Source organism: Stenella coeruleoalba (genome assembly GCF_951394435.1).
Source record: "Stenella coeruleoalba genome assembly, chromosome: 5".
Classification (NCBI taxonomy): domain Eukaryota; kingdom Metazoa; phylum Chordata; class Mammalia; order Artiodactyla; family Delphinidae; genus Stenella; species Stenella coeruleoalba.
Window position 1 is genome coordinate 65,510,565 of NC_137150.1, and position 20,380 is coordinate 65,530,944.

At 40.5% G+C, this 20,380-nt stretch overlaps 1 protein-coding gene across 6 annotated transcripts in view; it reads left to right on the top strand.

The window, feature by feature from the left end:
- Positions 1–20,380, top strand: part of LPP (LIM domain containing preferred translocation partner in lipoma) — a 695,014-nt gene that overhangs the window by 93,110 nt on the left and 581,524 nt on the right. Inside the window, exon 1 of one of the 6 annotated variants that reach the window (XM_079921715.1) lies at positions 19,873–20,277. The exons of the other annotated variants lie outside the window; for them this stretch is intronic. The gene's annotated coding sequence lies outside the window, so the exon portion shown is untranslated. Of the gene's footprint in view, positions 1–19,872; positions 20,278–20,380 lie in introns of those variants that run through there. 6 annotated transcript variants of the gene reach the window in all.

Sequence of the window (20,380 nt, forward strand, 5' to 3'; positions counted from 1 at the left end):
CCCCTAGTTATTTCAGTTTCCCATGACTCAGAAAGGAAATCTTCAGGATTCACGAGAAATTGGCAATCCTCTCCCACCTTTGCTGTTGGAGACTGCTGAAAGAACTGAGAGTTGGGGCAGATTAACATGGGAGAGCAAACCTCAGAGGACATGGGTTGGGATGGCAGAAGGCAGGGTCTGGGAAGGCTCTTCGAGAAACTTGTGGACAAAATGTTGTCAAATGGTTTCTTTCTCTCTTCCTTCATTTCTTCATTTCTTATATCTGCCTTTGCAGTCCACAGTTAATTAATGTATCCTTTTGGTGTGGTCCTTGCCCTCTTGAGCTGACAGAAAACGTGGGCTGTGAGAATGAGGTCTTAGGCCACCAGGCCTTTCACCTTGTCTTAGGAGGCAGCTTGTGTGCTAATGCCTCCCGTACAATGAAGACGGCAAAGTAAACTTAATAATCAAACAATAAAGCATGTTTTCTTCTCCAACCCCCACATTTTTTGTAGGTCAAAAAACTCTGCTTTTGGGTGTGCTCTGCTAAAAAAAAAAAAAATCAAATAATGGTAAATATCTCGTGCTGCTCTTACCGTTCTCCTTTGCCCATGAAATCGTAATATGTTGGGGAAACAAAGATTTCCGTTTTTTGACTGTAATTGTTGAAATATATATTCAGAGTTTTCCATTTTATGTATTGGCTGATAGCATAAAATAGTGTGACATGGTGTAAGGATTTTCTAATGGAGAAATGTCTGAGAGTATCCCTTGGGTGTTGTATATGCTTCTTCATTGTTCTGTCATCTTGACAAAGTTTCTTTATCCCTTGTCATTTCTTGATCTCTAAAGTGAGATTATCAAGATGATCTCCACAACTTTTTTTTTTTTTTCTCATTAACATGAAATCCATGGTATCTGAGAGTTTGGGGAACGGACAGGTATTTCTAGGCATCTTCATTTTTCTGACCTTTAAGTGGAATGACGACCCCGTAACGCATGTAATCATCAACCTCAGTAATTTTCAGGCGCCTCTAGGAAGCAGACACCCCGCACTTCATTGCACTCATTTGTTTGTGATTAACATTCTCTGCTCTTTCTCATATCCCAAGCTCATGTTCTGAAATGTAACTATAGGGTATTCTTTCCCTCTTGCACTAAACACCTTGCTCAAAGTTATTAATCTATTAAGTGACAACAACATATTGACATCTAAGGCTTTTCTTTCATTTTACGGCCTTAGATGAGAAGTTTTGGGGTCTCAGCCTCCTTCGCTGGAGGTTAGTGAACCAAGGCCTGGTGAGGGGACTCTGCTTGTCTCGTCACCTGTATGAACTAGAACAGGAACTGTAGTCATCTTATACTGTAAAGGCCCGACAGGAAAGCCTCTGACCTTCAGCAGTCCGAGAGGCGTGTTGGTGTGGAGTTGTGGGACGTCAGTGTGACTAAGCTCAGATCACCTGAGCTTTCTGAGCCTCACGTGACCCATGCGTGAAATGGGGTAATGACCTCTTTTCTACATGAAAGCGGAGGGCTGTCCAGACAACTTCTGGGGAGCGCTTCCTACCCTGGGATCTATGATTCTGTGAGCAAGTACCACTCCCAAGGTACTAGTTGCCAGGTACTTGGGTGGGGAAAAGAAGGTTGAGGCTATTTTCAGAGGCTTAGATTGCTTATAGACTATTTGGTAGGAGAGCAATACCTTTGAAAAGTTAAGGAACGCTTTTATATATTATGTAAGGAAGTTGATAAAAACTGATACATTTACAAAGTACCTTAAAGTCTATCACCTTTTTTTCCTCTAGCCTGGTGAAATTGGTTTGTCATTTTTGCCATTTTATTTTTGTGGAAACTGAACCAGCGAGAGAAATAGTAGGATGCTGTCAGTGTCAGTCTAAGGATAGTGTAAAGCAGCAGGTGGTTGAAGTTTTTCCTAGAGCTTAGGAGCTGCAGAGGAGTTTACAATCTTCCAGTCCAGTGGTTTGCAAGCCTGGCTACCTATTAAAATCTCTGGAGGAACTAAGAAAAAAAATGCCCTGGGACTTCCCTGGTGGTCCAGTGGCTAAGACTCCACGCTCCCAATGGAGGGGGCTCTGGGTTCGATCCCTGGTCAGGGAACTAGCTCCCACATGCTGCAACTAAGAGTTCGCGTGCCACAGCTAAGACCCGGCGCAGCCAAATAAATACATAAATAAAAATATTTAAAAAAAAAATGCCCTGTCCTTAAGCTGCTCACCTGAATTAGAGTGTCTGAGCTTCAGTCTTATTTTAGAGCTGCTTGGAGACCCATTGATCTCATCTTGATCTTTAACCTGTGTCTTCGGTGGTATCTTGGTAAATATCTCTCTCCGTGGGCTGTCACACCCCTGACACACAAGTGAAACTGCTGGAGGACCAAGAATTTCACCCAAACAACACGAATGCACTGGGAACTCTACTTGAGAAGGCTCATAAGTTCTGTGAGGCCTTAAAATAAATATGAAGGGAGAGAAGGGCTTAATATTTTTTACACTGGTACGTGCCTTCTTTTATGCTTCTAAGAACGTATAAAATGATAGCAAGGAATATATTTCATTGCTTTAATTGTTCAGGTCTTTTTAAAGTATGTGCAATAAAATACCATTTAAGCTAACTGAACTTTATATTTTAATGCTTTTTGGAAAGGAACAATACCTAGTATTCAGCTGCAGTATAATTTTTAATTTATATATATATATTTTTCCCCCAGTCAGCAGGCCCTGGTTTAGAACCAGAGGGCTGAGAGTTCTGCTGCCTTCCCAGATATTTTACCTGTTTCTGTTTAAACATCAAGTTCTATTTGGTTGATGGTTCTTGACCTCATAATGTCTAACCTTCATATCTTTTTATTTCCGTCTCCAAACTTATCCAGGAAGAAAACTGCAAGGCCTGATTCACTGTTTTTTCCTCCTGCTGGGAAGTTTAGGTGTGTAGCACATGTGACCTAATCTATATTTTAACAAAAAGAATGCTCCTTGCCCATCCCCCTCCCCAGCACTGTGCACTTGGTGATCCTTAACCTCAAAGGCCACTGCTGATAGATTTTAAAAAATTGATAGTAGCTATTACCTTGTTAGATATAGCTCTTCTTCCAACTCTAAACTTGCTCTTTCTGGAAGGGAAATAGTACTCGGATTGCAAATGTGGTGAACTGGAATTTCAGAGGCTTGAATTGACCTACAAATCTTGTAATTGTAGCCCTGGTTACATATACACTGTGGCCTTGTACATGTTATGTATTATTTACCCCAGGAGTTTTAGAAGAAGAAATGATAGGATAATTTTCCATGTTAAGAAATTAAAATGTGCAAAATTCTTTGTGTTGCTATGAAACATATGGACACATATTATATAGAATGAAGTAGTTTTGACTTAATTTATTAATTACTTTCAAATCCTGTTAGAAAATAGAGCTACTTCTTTTTTTTTTTTTTTTTTTTTTGCGCGTTATGCGGGCTTCTCACTGTTGTGGCCTCTCCCGTTGCGGAGCACAGGCTCCGGACGCGCAGGCCCAGTGGCCATGGCTCACGGGCCCAGCCGCTCCACGGCATGTGGGATCTTCCCGGACCGGGGCACGAACCCGCGTCCCCTGCATCGGCAGGTGGACTCTCAACCACTGCGCCACCAGGGAAGCCCAGAGCTACTTCTTAATTGCTACATTTTTTTCCCTTCTCTTTCTCAGTGGTTATTACTTTAATTTAATTTTTTACTGTAAGTGATTTCCAACATAAAAAGTATAGTCCAAACAATACCCATAAGCTTTTAAAATTTTTAAAATTATTTTTTATTGAGATACAGTGGATGTACAATATTATTTAAATTACAGGTGTACAACATAGTGACCCACAAGTTTTAAAGGTTATACTCCATTTATAGTTATTTAAAAATATTGGCTATATTCCCTGTACTGTACCATATATTCATGTAGATTATTTATTTTATACATAGTAGTTTCTGCCTCTTAATCCCCTACCTGTATTTCACCCCTACCCACTTCCCTCTCTCCAGTGGTAACCACTGGTTTGTTCTTTATATCTGTGAGTCTGTTTCTGTTTTGTTATATTCACTAGTTTGTTTTATTTTTTAGATTCCACGTGTAAGTGATATCATACAGTATTTCTTTCTGTCTGATTCATTTCACTAAGCATAATACCCTCCTGGTTCATCCATGTTGTTGCAAATGGCAAAACTATTCTTTTTTATGGCTGAACAGTATTCCATTATATCTCACATCTTCTTTGTCCATTCATCTGTTGAGGGACACTTAGGTTGCTTCCATATCTTGGCAGTTGTAAATGATACTGCTATGAACATTGGGGTGCGTGTGTCTTTTCAATTTAGTGTTTTTGTTTTCTTCACATATAAATCCAGAAGTGGAATTGCTGGGTCATATGGTAGAATACCCATATGCTTTCATCAGATTCATCGATTGTTAACATTTTATCCCATTTGCAGTCTCCCCTCTCTTTCTATTTTCTTCTATACGTGTATACACACACACACACACAAACACATATATATATTTTTCTGCAGTATTTTTTCTACAGTGATGGAGAGGAAGTTGCATATGTCATGATACATCATGACCCCCTATGCCTAAGTGCAGTGTGTATTTCCTAATAATAAAGATCATCTCTTCATATTCACATTATAGTTATCAAATTCAGTACCCATAACACTGATTTAATACATTTTTGAATTTTATTTATACAGTTTTTATACAGCAGGTTCTTATTAGTTATCCATTTTATACATATTAGTGTATACATGTCAATCCCAATCTCCCAATTCATCACAGCACCACCCCTACTGCCCCCGGCTGCTTTTCCCACTTGGTGTCCATACGTTTGTTCTCTACATCTGTATCTCAATTTCTGCCCTGCAAACTGGTTCATCTGTACCATTTTTCTAGGTTCCACATATATGCGTTAATATATGATATTTGTTTTTCTCTTTCTGACTTACTTTACTCTCTATGACAGTCTCTGGATTCATCCATGTCTCTACAAATGACCCAATTTCGTTCCTTTTTATGGCTGAGTAATATTCCATTGTATATATGTACCACATCTTCATTATCCATTCGTCTGTTGATGGGCATTTAGGTTGCTTCCATGACATGGCTATTGTAATTAGTGCTGCAGTGAACATTGGGGTGCATGTGTCTTTGAATTATGGTTTTCTCTGGCTATATGCCCAGTAGTGGGATTGCTGGGTCATAGGGTAATTCTATTTTTAGTTTTTTAAGGAACCTCCATACTGTTACCCATAGTGGCTGTATCAATCTACATTCCCACCAACAGTGCAAAAGGGTTCCCTTTTCTCCACACCCTCTCCAGCATTTGTTGTGTGTAGATTTTCTGATGATGCCCATTCTAACTGGTGTGAGGTGATACCTCATTGTAGTTTTGATTTGCATTTCTCTAATAATTAGTGATGTTGAGCAGCTTTTCATGTGCTTCTTGGCCATCTGTAAGTCTTATTTGGAGAAATGTCTATTTAGGTCTTCTGCTCATTTTTGGATTGGGTTGTTTGGTATTTTAATATTGAGCTGAATGAGCTGTTTATATATTTTGGAGATTAATCCTTTGTCTGTTGATTCATTTGCAAATATTTGCAAAAGGGTTGTCTTTTCATCTTGTTTCCTTTGCTTTGCAAAATTTAAGTTTCATTAGGTCCCATTTGTTTATTTTTGTTTTTATTTCCATTACTCTAGGAGGTGGATCAAAAAAGATCTTGCTGTGATTTATGTCAAAGTGTGTTCTTCCTATGTTTTCCTCTAAGAGTTTTATAGTGTCCGGTCTTACCTTTAGGTCTCGAATCCATTTTGAGTTTATTTTTGTGTATAGTGTTAGGGAGTGTTCTAATTTCATTCTTTTCCATGTAGCTGTCCAGTTTTCCCAGCATCACTTATTGAAGAGACTGTCTTTTCTCCATTGTATATCCTTGCCTCCTCTGTCATACATTAGTTGACCATAGGTGCGTGGGTTTATCTCTGGGCTTTCTATCCTATTCCATTGATCTCTATCTCTGTTTTTGTGCCAGTACCATATTGTCTTGATTACTGTAGCTTTGTAGTATAGTCTGAAGCCAGGGAGTCTGATTCCTCCAGCTCCGTTTTTTTCTCTCAAGACTGCTTTGGCTCTTTGGGGTCTTTTTTGTCTCCATACAAATTTTAAGGTGTTTTGTTCTAGTCCTGTAAAAAATGCCATTGGTAATTTGATAGGGATTGCATTGAATCTGTAGATTCCTTTGGGTAGTATAGTCATTTTCACAATATTGAGTCTTTCAATCCAGGAACATGGTATATCTCTCCATCTGTTGGTATCATCTTTAATTTCTTTCATCAGTGTCTTATAGTTTTCTGCGTACAAGTCTTTTGTCTCCCTAGGTAGGTTTATTCCTAGGTATTTTATTCTTTTTGTTGCAGTGGTAAATGGGAGTGTTTCCTTAATTTCTCTTTCAGATTTTTCATCATTAGTGTATAGGAGTGCAAGAGATTTTTGGGCATTAATTTTGTATCCTGCAGCTTTACCAAATTCATTGATTAGCTCTAGTAGTTTTTTGGTGGCATCTTTAGGATTCTCTACATATAGTATCATGTCATCTGCAGGCAGTGACAGTTTTACTTCTTCTTTTCCAATTTGTATTCCTTTTATTTTTCTTCTCTGATTGCCATGGCTAGGACTTCCAAAACTATGTTGAATAATAGTGGTGAGAGTGGACAACCTTGTCTTGTTCCTGGTCTTAGAGGAATTGCTTTCAGTTTTTCACCACTGAGAATGCTGTTTGCTGTGGCTTTGTCGTATATGGTGTTTATTATGTTGAGGTAGGTTCCCTCTATGCCCACTTTGTAGAGAGTTTTTATCATAAATGGGTGTTGAATTTTGTCAAAAGCTTTTTCTGCATCTATTGGGATGATCATATGGTTTTTATTCTTGAATTTGTTAATATGGTGTATCACACTGATTGATTTGCATATTGAAGAATCCTTGCATCCCTGGGATAAATCCCACTTGATCATGGTGTGTGATCCTTTTAATGTGTTGTTGGATTCTGATTGCTAGTATTTTGTTGAGGATTTTTGCATCTATGTTCATCAGTGATACTGGTCTGGAATTTTCTTTTTTTGTAGTCTGATTTAATACTTTATTGTTTTGTACTCCTGTTTTGTCAACTTGCCCAGTTATATAATATACTTGACAGCATTTTTCCCCTCTAGTAGAGAATCCAGCCTAAAATCAGGCAGTGCATTTAGTTGTCATGTTTCTTTAGTCTCCTTTAATCTGGAACATTTTCACAGCCTTTCTTCTTTTTTTATGACGTAGACATTTTTGAAGAATACAGTGCCCCCCTTTTGAGAAATATAATAGTCCTCATGTTGGGTTTGTCCACTGTTTCTTTGTGTCCTCCTCAGGAATTCTGTCTAGAGGTTTACGATGGTGAGTCAAGGTATTGTTCAGTTTCTCCACTATATAGTTACCATTTTCCCCTTGCAGTTATTAAGCAGTCCACGAGGAGATACTTTATTCTTGCTCCTCATCAAAAATTTCCTTAAAATTCTTGTAAAACCAGTCTTTACTATGATGTCTGCAAAATGATGTTTTTCTATATTTAGTGCTTTCTTAATGTTTATTATGCAACATTCTGCAGTCTAGTCTAAGCAAGACTCCTTCCCTTCTCTTTCTCTCTGTTTCAGATATAGGTATGGACTCCAGATTTCTCTTTTAATCTTGTATAATTCATTAGTGCTATTTAATTATTGTGATGCTTATATTGTCCCAGACTATTGCAGTGGAGCCCCTTTAAGCTGGCTCCTGTGTCCTTGTGATATGTCCCCATCTTTGTTGTTGCTAGCACTTATTTACCTGCTCAGATAAAAAGGTATTTTAGTTTAATCTTGTATCTTTTCTGCTTGAGCTCTGAAATCAACCATTTCTTCAGTACGTCCTGGTTGTTTTCAGTGGAGAATGGTGTTAGAGACCAATATTTGAGTGCTACGTATGCTCATGGGTACTGTGGTGCCTTTGGTCCTATGCCCTTCCAATGGCCAGAGCTGGGAAATTTTACACATAAAAGTATATAGGCAAATACGTGTATATATAAAGCACCCACATATATACATACCTGTGCTATATGGATGTGTATCCATATATGTATATACAAATAATAATAATAATAATGATTTTATTTTTATTATTGTACATGACACAAAAGAAACCTGCTAGAAAGAGTTCAGGGTTTGCTTGTGATCTTCTCCCCCAACTTTAACCCTTCCCAGGATTGAGGGTATATTATCAAATACTGTGTTTAGGAATTACCTGGATTGGTTCTTTTTTCTTTACGATCCTTCCCCCCAACCCCTCAGTGTCATTATGCTGTTCATTTGAAATTTGTTTGAGTTCAGTTGTTTCATTTGGCTTTGGATTTTAGTTTCTCTCCTTCCCACCCTTGTCTTGTTGATTTAATTTTAATTTTTGAATACGTAAAATGTTAACAAGCTTCAAATGTTAAAACTAAACAAAAAAGTACACTCAGAGAAGTGCTATTCCCTCCAGTATTTCTTCTACCCTGTTACTCCCTTCACCTCTTGTAGGTAATCACCCTCATTGTTTTCCTGGTTATCCTTCTTGTGTCTCTCATATTTCCTTTTCTTTCTTACATACAAGGTAACATATATGCTCTTTTGTACTTTGCTTTTTAAAAATTCTTTTCTTCTTTCTCTCTTCCTCCCTTCTTTCTTTCTCTCTTCCTTCCTTCTGTCTGTCCTTCTGTCTTTCTCTTTGTCTCTCTCTTCCCTTCACTCTCTTTTCTTCCTTCTTTTTTCCCATCTTTTTGCCTTATTTTCTGCCTCTCCTTCCTTCTTTCTTTCTCTCTTTCTGTCTCTTTGTTTTATATGACTGATCTCCTATGCTTGGACAGTTGAGTAGTTTCCTGCCATGAATAATATTATGCATATTTATTTTTATAATGTTGGAGGTGTATCTTCAGGTTATATTCTTAGAAATGGGAATGCCGGGTCAAGGGAGAATGTTTTGTTAGGTAGGTAGTGACATATTCCTCTCCATGGGGATGTCCCACCAGCATCCTCAACCACAGAGTGTATCGACAAGCTTTTGAATTGCTGCCAATGTGATGGGTGAGAAATGATATCTCAGTGTAGTTTAAATTTGCATATATCCTATTATGAATGAAGTAGAACATCTTTTCCTGTGTTTAAAGACTATATTAGTTAATTTTATAAATTCCATTTTTCTGAATTGTCTGTTCATATCTTTTGCCCATTTTTTAAATTTGGATTTTGGTCTTTTTTTCCCTCAAAAATATCTCTGTAAATTAACCCTTAATTTATGGAATATATTATGAATATTTTATCCCAGTTTGTTTTTTGACTTTGTTTATAGTGCTTTTCTCTTTTTGTCATGAAAAAAGGCAACATTTATATTTATATAGACAAGTTTAACAATCTTTTTTTTATTGCTTCTGTTCTTTGATCATAGTTTGAAAGCATTTCCTGACACGATGTTTGCTCGCGTTATCTTCTAGTACCTGCACAGTTTCACTTTAAAAAAAAAAGTAATTAATTAATTAATTAGGCTGCTTTGGGTCTTCGTTGCTATGCGCAGGCTTTCTCTAGTTACAGCGAGCGGGGGCTACTCTTCCTTGTGGTGCACGGGCTTCTCATTGCGGTGGCTTTCCTTGTTGTGGAGCACGGGCTCTAGGTGCGCAGGCTCAGTAGTTGTGGTGCACGGGGCCCAGCTGCTCCGTGGCATGTGGGATCTTCCCAGACCAGGGCTCGAACCCGTGTCCCCTACACTAGCAGGTGGATTCTTACCCACTGCACCACCAGGGAAGCCCATAGTTTCACTTTTCACATTTAGATCTCTGATTCATTTGCAGTTTATTCTTTTTTTTTTTTTTTTTTTCTCGCTACGCTGGCCTCTCACTGCTGTGGCCTCTCCCATTGCAGAGCACAGGCTCCGGACACACAGGCTCAGCGGCCATGGCTTACGGGCCCAGCCGCTCTGCGGCATGTGGGATCTTCCTGGACCGGGGCATGAACCCGTGTCCCCTGCATCGGGCAGGCGTACTCTCAACCACTGCACCACCAGGGAAGCCCTGCAGTTTATTCTTATATGTAATGTGATGAATGGCTCTAATTTTATCTTTATCCAAATGACTGTCTAGGGCCCCAACACCATTTAGTTAAACAATTCTTTGTGATTTGAGATTGATGGTTACTTTTTAACCTATACCTTGACTAGATGTGAAGGAGAGTGAATGATGGTGAACAGTGGAATAGGGTGATTAGAGGAAAATTTAGAGGTTCTGGCTAAAGACTGAGACCAGAATCAAACCTGTATCTCCTCACTTTCAATCCAGAATACTTGACCTTTTATAAGTCAACCTCTCTTATCCATTTCCCCTAACATATGTACCAGGAAAGACGTTTAAAACAAAAGAGGGGCTTAGGCATTATCTGTCCTCTCCTCCTTTTCAGTGATCTGTAACCACTCCTCCTACCTGAAATAGATTATGAGAACTTGGCTGCATACTTTTTGGTGAGCACCTGTGACTCTGTCTGTTGTCTGTAGCACCTGGTCACACGCTGTTTACTCACTTTGCCCACTTCTGCCAACTGCCTTTGTTTCAGTGACATCTCTGCTTGTAGCCCATAGCCATATGAGGTGAGAAGAGATCCCAGAGGTTTTAGGGTTTTGGGGGGCTGGCTTTACAGCTTCATAAATCTCCATCAAGTTGGGAAATATACCAAAATCTCTTTTTCCTAGATTTTGGGGAAAGAAGAATTCCAAATAAATAAGTTTCATACCTTAAGGTGTCAAAATTGAAAAGTTTGTTAATTTTTATAGAACGCAGAATAAATGTCTCCTGTCTTCTTTAAAAGAACTCACCTGATGATTTAATATTGATGGCACAGGCATTTTTGTGCATTTTGCAAACCGAGTTCTGCTAAACGTTAGCCTTCTTTGATCTGTGGATAACTATTCCATGAAAAGGGAAATTTTTGTGGTCAAACATGTTTGAGAAATGACAGCTTATGCAAATTTAGACACATTTCTTTGCTGTAGGACTTCTCATAGCTCTTAGTGTGAATTTGTCAAATTTCTTTGATCAGGAACAAATAACTGCCCCCCTCCTCCCAACCCATTTACACTTATTAATAGCTTTGATACTTCGATCTGTACCATCAAGTGTATTTGGGCTGCAATATTGTATCATATAGTAGCAGGATTCCATATCTCCTTTTTGGTTTTATTGTTTCCTCCTAAACTCTTCTGAAGTTAAGCTCTGTGAAGGCGTTTATTCATTACTGTGCTACAAATACCTACTGTGCTACAAATACCTGTGGTGCCTGGAGTGTAGTAGGTGCTCATTAAGTGTTTCTGAGCTTGAAGTTGTCAGCTCTCATTGACCTTGCTACAGTGTTTCTGGTTTGGTTCCCCTTCCAAAGGTGTATGTTTTAAACAGCAGTTTCTTTTTAGTCCTGACAATCGGATAACATATTTGCAAAGAATTCTGTGTATAACTTCCTGGCCTCTCTAGAGGTGTAAATCTTAATCATGAATCATTACTACGTAAATGATATAAACATTGCCGCTTGTCACCCCGAAATACACACATAGAAATGCCCCTGGGAGAAGCAGCTAGTTGACCAGGCAATGCCTGTGCTCGGGAGCTCTGCCCTCCTGCATTTTCCGTTTAGGACTTGGACTGGAAGCCACGGTTGGTTTTCTCTGTCTCATGCATCTTACAGATTTGAATAGCTTTTCTGATCAGCGACTGCGCTGCTGTATTCCAGTTTCAGCTGCTCTGAAAGATGACCACCTATCTCCTGGAGCTTGTCCAATCTTCCCTGCACCTTCCCATCCCAACCAGGATCTTACAGAGGATCCCATATTTTAGGTTAGTTGGTATCAGTCATAAATGTGTACTTAGGTGCGTGCATGCACGTGCACACACACACATCTTCTGAGTGAGGGGCTGAGGTGTCAGATATCTAGGTTTAATACAGGAGCTCTTTGGGAACTCAGAATTCTGAGCTATTAGTGTGCTTTCTTTTCTTTCCTTTTTTTTTTAAAGTTAAATGAACTGTTTTTTTTAAAATTTCTTTATTATTTATATTTTTGGCTGTGTTGGGTCTTTGTTGCTGTGCACGGGCTTTCTCTGGTTGCTGTGAGCGGGGGCTACTCTTCGTTGTGGTGCGCGGGCGTCTCACTGCAGTGGCTTCTCTTGTTGCAGAGCATGGGCTCTAGGTGCGTGGGCTTCAGTAGCTGTGGCACGCAGGCTCAGTAGTTGTGGCCCGCGAGCTCTAGAGCGCAAGCTCAGTAGTTGTGGCGCACGGGCTTAGTTGCTCCGCGGCGTGTGGGATCTTCCTGGGCCAGGGCTCGAACCCGTGTCCCCTGCATTGGCAGGCGGATTCTTAACCACTGTGCCACCAGGGAAGCCCTTTCATTATTTTCAACATTATATTTGTGTTCTTTTTGAATATACAAGTAATTAATTTTCATTATAGAAAATTTGGAAAACACAGGAAAGTATAAGGAACAAAATTTGGATTGCCTGTAATCCTATTACCTCAAAATACATTATAGTGAATAATGTTCTATCCTGTGTGTGTGTGTGTGTGTGTGTGTGTGTGTGTGTCTGTGTGTGTACACACTGCAGACTGCTGTTCTGTGGCTTGCTTTTTAAACCAGTCCTCCATTGTTAAATAAGTCCTGTATTTTTATCATTACAATTAATATTTATAATATTTATGTATTGCAACACTCAACAGTTAACCTTTACTTAGTGCCTACAAGGCAAATCATTGTGCTACGTGAGTCAATGGTTGTAACTTGGTTCACCTTTGTACTTCTAGGGGCTAGCTCAAGACCGTCTGTGCACGTGGTTTTTGCTCAATAAATGCATGATGAATTTCAGTGACTAGACATTTAACCAGAATTGGATATGCCCACCTATTCTTAAGAAGGTGATATATTCTAAAACTACAGAAGAAGGTGAGAGCCACTACAGATGAAGGTGCCCTTATAAGGGCAGGACAAGTTCAGTAAGATTGTACCAGTTCAGTAGGTGTTACCTCTGCTGATTTGAAAGTGTCTGCCAGTTACGAGACAGGGCCTCAATTTATCGTGTGGTCAGCACAGTTTGTATCTATGTGGTCCTCAACATTTTAGGCCTGGAACCTCCCACTCCCCTTTTTTAAAATAGCGAATCAGGGTTTCGGTAGTGGGATGGGGAGGAAATTGCATTAGTCAGATACATGAGGTAGCCTGGGATCAACTCAGTGCCACTTTCATACATGCCTGGGAGCAAGAGCTTTGCATTAACTGGCTTGCCGGTGTCTGTGCTCTGCCTTGGATGCTGTTGGAATGGGATTGGTTGTTAGAGACACTGCATGGTGAAGGAAGAATCGGAGCAAAGCGTTTGGAGGATCTAAAGGAGAATATTCGCTGCTCCATGGGCATCTTCCTCTCAGGGCCCCAACAAGCTTGTGCCCACCAGATGCAGTGGGTAGAATTCCTTCACTACCTCTCCTTTGGTGGAAGATGTGGCATGTGTAGCTGAAGGATCAAAAATCACCCAGGGCAGGCTTCCCTGGTGGCGCAGTGGTTGGGAGTCCACCTGCCGATGCAGGGGACACGGGTTCGTGCCCTGGTCTGGGAAGATCCCACATGCCGCGGAGCGGCTGGGCCCGTGGGCCATGGCTGCTGAGCCTGCGTGTCTGGAGCCTGTGCTCCGCAGTGAGAGGCCACAACAGTGAGAGGCCCGCATACCGCAAAAAAAAAAAAAAAAAATCACCCAGGACAACTGTTATCGAAGGATAGTCACCTTCTTGGAGTGTAACCTCTCAACTGGACTTCTAACAGGAATTGATGCCTAAATATTTAGATCCCTGAGGCTTTGTCTTTCTCAGCCATACTCACCAGTCACAGCATCTGCTTCCTCTGTGTAATGCTGGACAAACACAGACAAACTCTCACATCCCGACTCACTCCCACCCCATGCCAGGGAGGTTATAAAATGTTTGAGTGGCTTACTTAAGTGTTATTCCTATTATGGCTTCTTGGGAAAGTACCCTCTGCCTTGATGGAGTTGTGGAAACATCTTGGTTGTTTCAACCACAGGGTTAAGAACCATTTGGCTGCGGTCATGTACTAGGCATGTGCATTGATATTGGGAAAGGAGCAAAAAAGATACAGAATGACGTATCCACAGCCGGGGACTGTGCTAGATGCTTCCAATAAATACCTTGTACAATCTCTCCATCCACTCAAAATAGAGATGCTACCCCATTTTACAGATGAGGACACTGAGGCTCATATATTTTATGTTACTCTCCCAGGTCACAGAGGGTGGTAGTCACAGAACTGAGACTCAAAGCCAGGTCTGGAAAGCCATGACATTTGTCACTCTTCCTGTCCACCCTGCCATTCTAGAGCACCACTGTTTCTCAGAGATTGTTCATAGATTCAGGTCATGCAGCCTCCATTTGGGGCTTGAAAGTCCTGTTCTGTGAAGGTTTTCCTGACACCCTCCTCCCCACCACACACACACTCTGTGCCAGACCTCTATGAACACAGTGATGGTTGTTGTGTACATATTTGTCTCCTGTGCTGAACTGTGAGTTCTAGGTATCTTAGTACGGTATCTGATTCATGTCAGGCCTCTGATATCTATGTATTGAAAATGCTAGTTTTTGCCCCATGTTGTGTTTCCACGCTAAGACACTAAAAATCTAGAACTGCCATTTTATTTATTTTTTTTATTTTTTATTTGTTTTTTTGCGGTACGCGGGCTTCTCACTGTGTGGCCTCTCCCGTCGCGGGGCACAGGCTCTGGACGCGCAGGCTCAGCGGCCGTGGCTCACGGGCCCAGCCGCTCCGCGGCATGTGGGATCTTCCCGGACCGGGGCACGAACCCGCGTCCCCTGCATCGGCAGGCGGACTCTCAACCACTGCGCCACCAGGGAAGCCCTAGAAGTGCCATTTTAGAATTAGGCAACTCAGTTGCCTTTAAGGATGCACTGACTTGGGTTTTTGCTTTAATATTTTGTGTAAAGATGCTCTTTGGCTTAGATCTCTGCTTCAGCCCTTGGAAGGGTAAGATAGCCATATGCCTACTTCATTAATATTTTGGGCATCTCTGTGCAGGAAGCGATTGAGTGCTAACATCACATAAGTTCTGTCATATCAGCATAAAACCATTTGCAATATGAACAAACATGTATTTCAGATTTGTTGCTTATATCCAGATATTACTTTCCACGTAATATATCTGGCAAATTAATTTCCATATTGTTACTTTCAAATATAGGTGAATATTTTACATGTAATTTGTAGTGAAAAGTCTTCTACAAGTGTTTTGTACCCTGAAATTCTACAAATTATTGACATATAAAAGTATGTAAGTGCAAAATGCAACAATATTTAATGGTGATTGTGAAAGTTGTTAAATTTATGGGTAAAATAATTATTAAGAACTTTTGAATTGTTAAACAATTAGGGAAATTGATAGTAAATGCTAGCATTAGATTAGTGAAATCTTAGTTAATAGGGTACATTAGTGAGGTAACTTTGGGAAGAACATCATATTCTTTCTTAGCTAATAAGTGTTTATAAAAATATAAGTTGTAATAGAGGCATTGTTATGAGATTAAATTATAATTTGAATCATTATAGGATTGGTTGGTGAATGCATTCATAATTAAAAAGAGTGACTATTAGGAATTGTTTTTAAGTTTCAGTATTTAATTTTACATAAGGCCATGAATCTTTCCAGAAAAGTCCTATTTAAGAATTGTTTAATTTTTTTAAAAGGTAAATTACAGGAAGATTGCCAACTTTGTCCCCTCAACATTTCGTGATCAGGAAAACCTCCACAATCATGCACAACAAATAATTGATAAATTATCTTCAACACAGAGAAATTTTGTATTTATTCTTGCATGAAGGAAATCTAGCTGATGATGGTAATAGATTTCAGTCTCAGTTTTGGCTTAGTATTGATTTTTAACACTCAGCTATTTGGCATTTGGCCCAAGTGGGTAATGGGTACAAATCTTCTATCAGTGGATTTTTATGCTTCTGTACTGAGAGACAACATGTAGGTATCTCCAGCTCAGACTGGAACAAATTCCTCACGTTTATCTACCGTTAATTTGTTTACAAATGGGTTCCATGGTCGCCATCTACTAATTTTGCTGGTGATCCTTAAGGATCAGGTGCTGGGGGACCCTGAACATTTGACCCCATCTCCATTCCAGTGCTTGGAATGCCCCAGACCTGGCTTTTAGTCCTGGCTTTGGAGCTGTTCCTGGCACACGTAGAGTAAGGCATTTAATTTCCATACTGCCTGTCTTACGAGAAGAAGTGTTAGTAAACTCATTAATTAGGGTGTGTTTATAGTTCTATTCTGAACATCAGTAGCTTCTAAGTTTAATTAAAATTGACAACCTTCTTGAGGACAGACGTGCTCCTTACATGCTGTGTGTCCCCGTCAGCCTTGGTTTCCTCTCTCGCTTGCACAGTGAGCCTGATGGTCATGTCTTCTCCAGAGACCTTTCAGCTTTGTCTTTCTGTTGTGTGATAAAGGGTGAATAGAGGAAAGGTGAGTCTTGATGACTGTTGGAGTCCAAGCCAGTTTGTATTTGCTGACAGGTATGACTGAGGGCAATAAATTACATTCTAGGTTTAAACAGGCTGGTTCTTAGTTGTCACTGGAAGTGCAAATAATACTTCTTCCTGGTGTATGAGATGAAATTGGTTGTCTGCCACATATATTTCTTATTTTTGTCTTTAGCTCATGGTGTGGTCATGGAATACAATTTTGGGGACAATTTCAGGTGGGTTTATTTGCTCAGTAATGATAATAATATATTCATTGTCATTTAATGAGCATCTAGTATGTACCAGACATCTTTTTTTTTCTGTATTTTTATCTTATTTTATTTTTTATTGAAGTATAGTTGATTTACAATGTTGTGTTAGTTTCAGGTGTACAGCAAAGTGATTCAGCTATACATATGTGTGTGTGTGTGTGTGTGTGTATATATATATATATATATATATATTGTTTTTCAGATTCTCTTCCCTTATAGGTTATTACAAAATATTGAGTATAGTTCTTTGTGGTATACAGTAGATCCTCGTGGGTTACTTATCTTATATATAGTAGTGTATATATGTTAATCTCAAACTCCTAATTTATCTCCCTGCTCCTTTCCCCTTTGGTAACCATAAATTTGTTTTCTATGTCTGTGGGTCTATTTCTGTTTTGGATATAAGTTCATTTGTATCAGTTTTTTTAAGATTCCACATAGAAACGGTATCATATGATATTTGTCTTTCTCTGTCTGGCTTACTTAGTATGATAATCTCTAGGTCTATCCATGTTGCTGCAAACACACAGCATTCTTAACCTTAGAAGAAAAACGACATGCAAGGCTTATATTCTAATTCCCATTTTGCAAATAAGGACTTGCTTAAGTTCACAAAGAAAGTGGCAGAGTCAGCATTTACCTAACTGCAAAGCCTCTAGCCCCACTTCCACGCTGTCCCGGCGTTGAGGTCTGGAAACTGAGATCCACACCCTCTTCCTTCCTCCTGTCCTAGTACAGTGGGAGGGAGAACTTTACATGAGCCAATGCTGGCTCCTGCTGCCCAGGTGTCCCTGACTTGTGTTCTGATGTGGGGGACATACCTGCATTAATTACAGGATGCTGATGACCCTCCAGAAGGCATCCGCTGACAGGCCCCGGGGGAAGCTGACCCTCCCCTCCCCCCCGCCAAGAGCTCACCCTGGACTCCCCATCCGAAGGGAGGATTCCTTGACAAGGAGCTGGTGCCTGATTGGGATTACTGTGCTGCTTGAGTTGAACTGCCAGTCAGTTCTTTTCATTTATTTGCTGTCTTGCTTTGCTTTGAACATTTTATCCAAACTTCCAGCAGTGACTCTCAATCCTGGCTGTGTGTTAAAATCACCTGCGGTTTTAATTATAACCATGCCTGTGTCCCTGTGTCCCCCGTCTAGACATTCTGATTTAAATGGAGGGTGGGGCCCTGGGTATCAGCATTTGAAAAAAATAAGTACTCCAGAGGATTCTAATGTCCAGCCAAAATCAATGCTTTAGGGGCGGAAAAGCCCTCTCTTCACTCTTTTGTTGATGTGGTATGTTTTCTTCTGACTTCAGTGAACCCTCAATCTTACGATGTTATCATTCCATTGAGAGGTTGAATTTACTCATCCAAAGCATTCATGCTTTTTTTTTTTTTACTGCTGTGGTCTCTCCCGTTGCGGAGCACAGGCTGCGGACGCGCAGGCTCAGCGGCCATGGCTCACGGGCCCAGCCGCTCCGTGGCACGTGGGATTTTCCCGGACCGGGGCATGAACCCGTGTCCCCTGCATCGGCAGGCGGACTCTCAACCACTGCGCCACCAGGGAAGCCCCCTCATTCATGCTTTTTTGAGGTGTCTTAGACTTTGGAGAAGGTGTTACGGGAACAGACACAGATACTGAAATCAGTGGCCTTAGAGGACTGGAATGAGCCACTTTGGAGCAACCAAAAGACAGAGCCATGACTTTTGCCACCTTCCCTCCTAATTCATTCTCTCCCCCCACCCCGGCACCAGATCTTCAGCGTTGGAAGGAATGTGTTTTCTAGTTGTGGGTTTACAATTACTTCCAACGATTTTACTCTTGAGCCTGTTGTGGCTTACTTACACTAGCTTGGATATATGTTTATAGGTAGCCTCTTTACTTTCTGTTTACTGATTGAATTTACTGCTACGTAGAAAAGACTGGCTTCACCTGACAAGATCACTGCACGCAGAGGCACTGCATCTTGCTCTGGTGGAAGTACACCCAACCTCCCAGGCTGGCATTCAGAATTCTCCCCATCGTCTGATGCCAGTCTTTCACTCTGGAATTAAGGCCACTCTTTACGGTCTTTGGGCTCCAGCCAGCTGAACTGTATCCTGGACCAGGGTCTGCCCGATCCCTGCCTTTGTTCCCTTCTCGTCCTGCTGGAACATTACCTCAGACCCTCATCCCAGAGGCTAGAAATAACATTTTCTTTCCTAGAACCCCACACTGCTTTGAGTGGGAGCACGTTTAGAACTTATCACATTGTACCTTGAGCTATTCTTATTTATGCGTGTGTATAATTCTTCCCCTTCTGTAAGCTTCTGGAGGGTGGGGCAGCCTCTTAATTTTGGTGTCTTCTGCTGTGCTGAGAATATTGGAGCCGTTCCCTGAATGTTTTTTGAGTAAATGTGTTACTTTTAGTTCAACTCAGCAGTTGTCCAAAATTAACCTCATGAGATGTTGGTAGCTTTGGTGAACATTTGGAGAGGTCTACCGTGATAGAGTGAAATCCGGTGACCTAGTTACAGAATATCCCCTGCAGGCTCACTGGGGAGGGAGGCTCATGTTTAAACTCTGTGAAAGAAGAGCCTGGATTTTTTATGGTGGCGGTTGTTTACATGTCTTTTAAAATGACCCTTCCCCCCTTTTTTATGGCTTCATGATTTAAAAAAGTTCTTTAGATAAAATTGGATATTATCAGCTTTACTCCTGTAGTAATTCTAAGCAAGATCATTTGTTATTTGAGGACATATTGACTAAACGTTTATTTTTCAGTTTTTAAAAATTTTATTGAAGTATAGTTGATTTATAATGTGTTAGTTTCAGGTGTACAGCAAAGTGATTCAATTAGACATATACATATATTCATTCTTTTTCAGATTCTTTCCTCATATAGGTTATCACAGAATATTGAGCAGAGTTCTCTGTTCCATACAGTAGGTCCTTGTTGGTTATCTATCTTATATATAGTAGTGTGTGTATGTTAATCCCAAACTCCTGATTTATCCTTCCTCCCCACGTTTCCCCTTTGGTAACCGTAAGTTTGTTTTCGATATCTGTTAAGTCTGTTTCTGTTTTGTAAAGTTCATTTGTATCATTTTAAAAAATTAGGTTCCACCTATGAGTGATATCACATGACTAAGCTTTTAGAATGGGGCTGGCACCCTGCTCGGCGCAGGCATTAACCAGAGCCGGAGATGCTGCTTCCGCCCTCGGGGCCTCAGCCTGGCGGAAGCGCGCACACCCGGAAGCCGCACGTGCTGCGGTGCGAGGGTGGCTGGGTGCGCGGGGGCCACAGGGGCAGTCATGACAGTCTATTCTGTTCTTCATTTACCGAAATGAAGACACTCACATTGTTAGTGAGCTTCTGGACTCTCCCGACATTCCCTGCAGGTATGATTCCGGTTATTATTAAAATTAAGTAATAATCAAATTAATATTAAACATAGTGGTTCTTTTGGTGAAAGTAACATGTGCTCATGTTGTAAATTTAGAA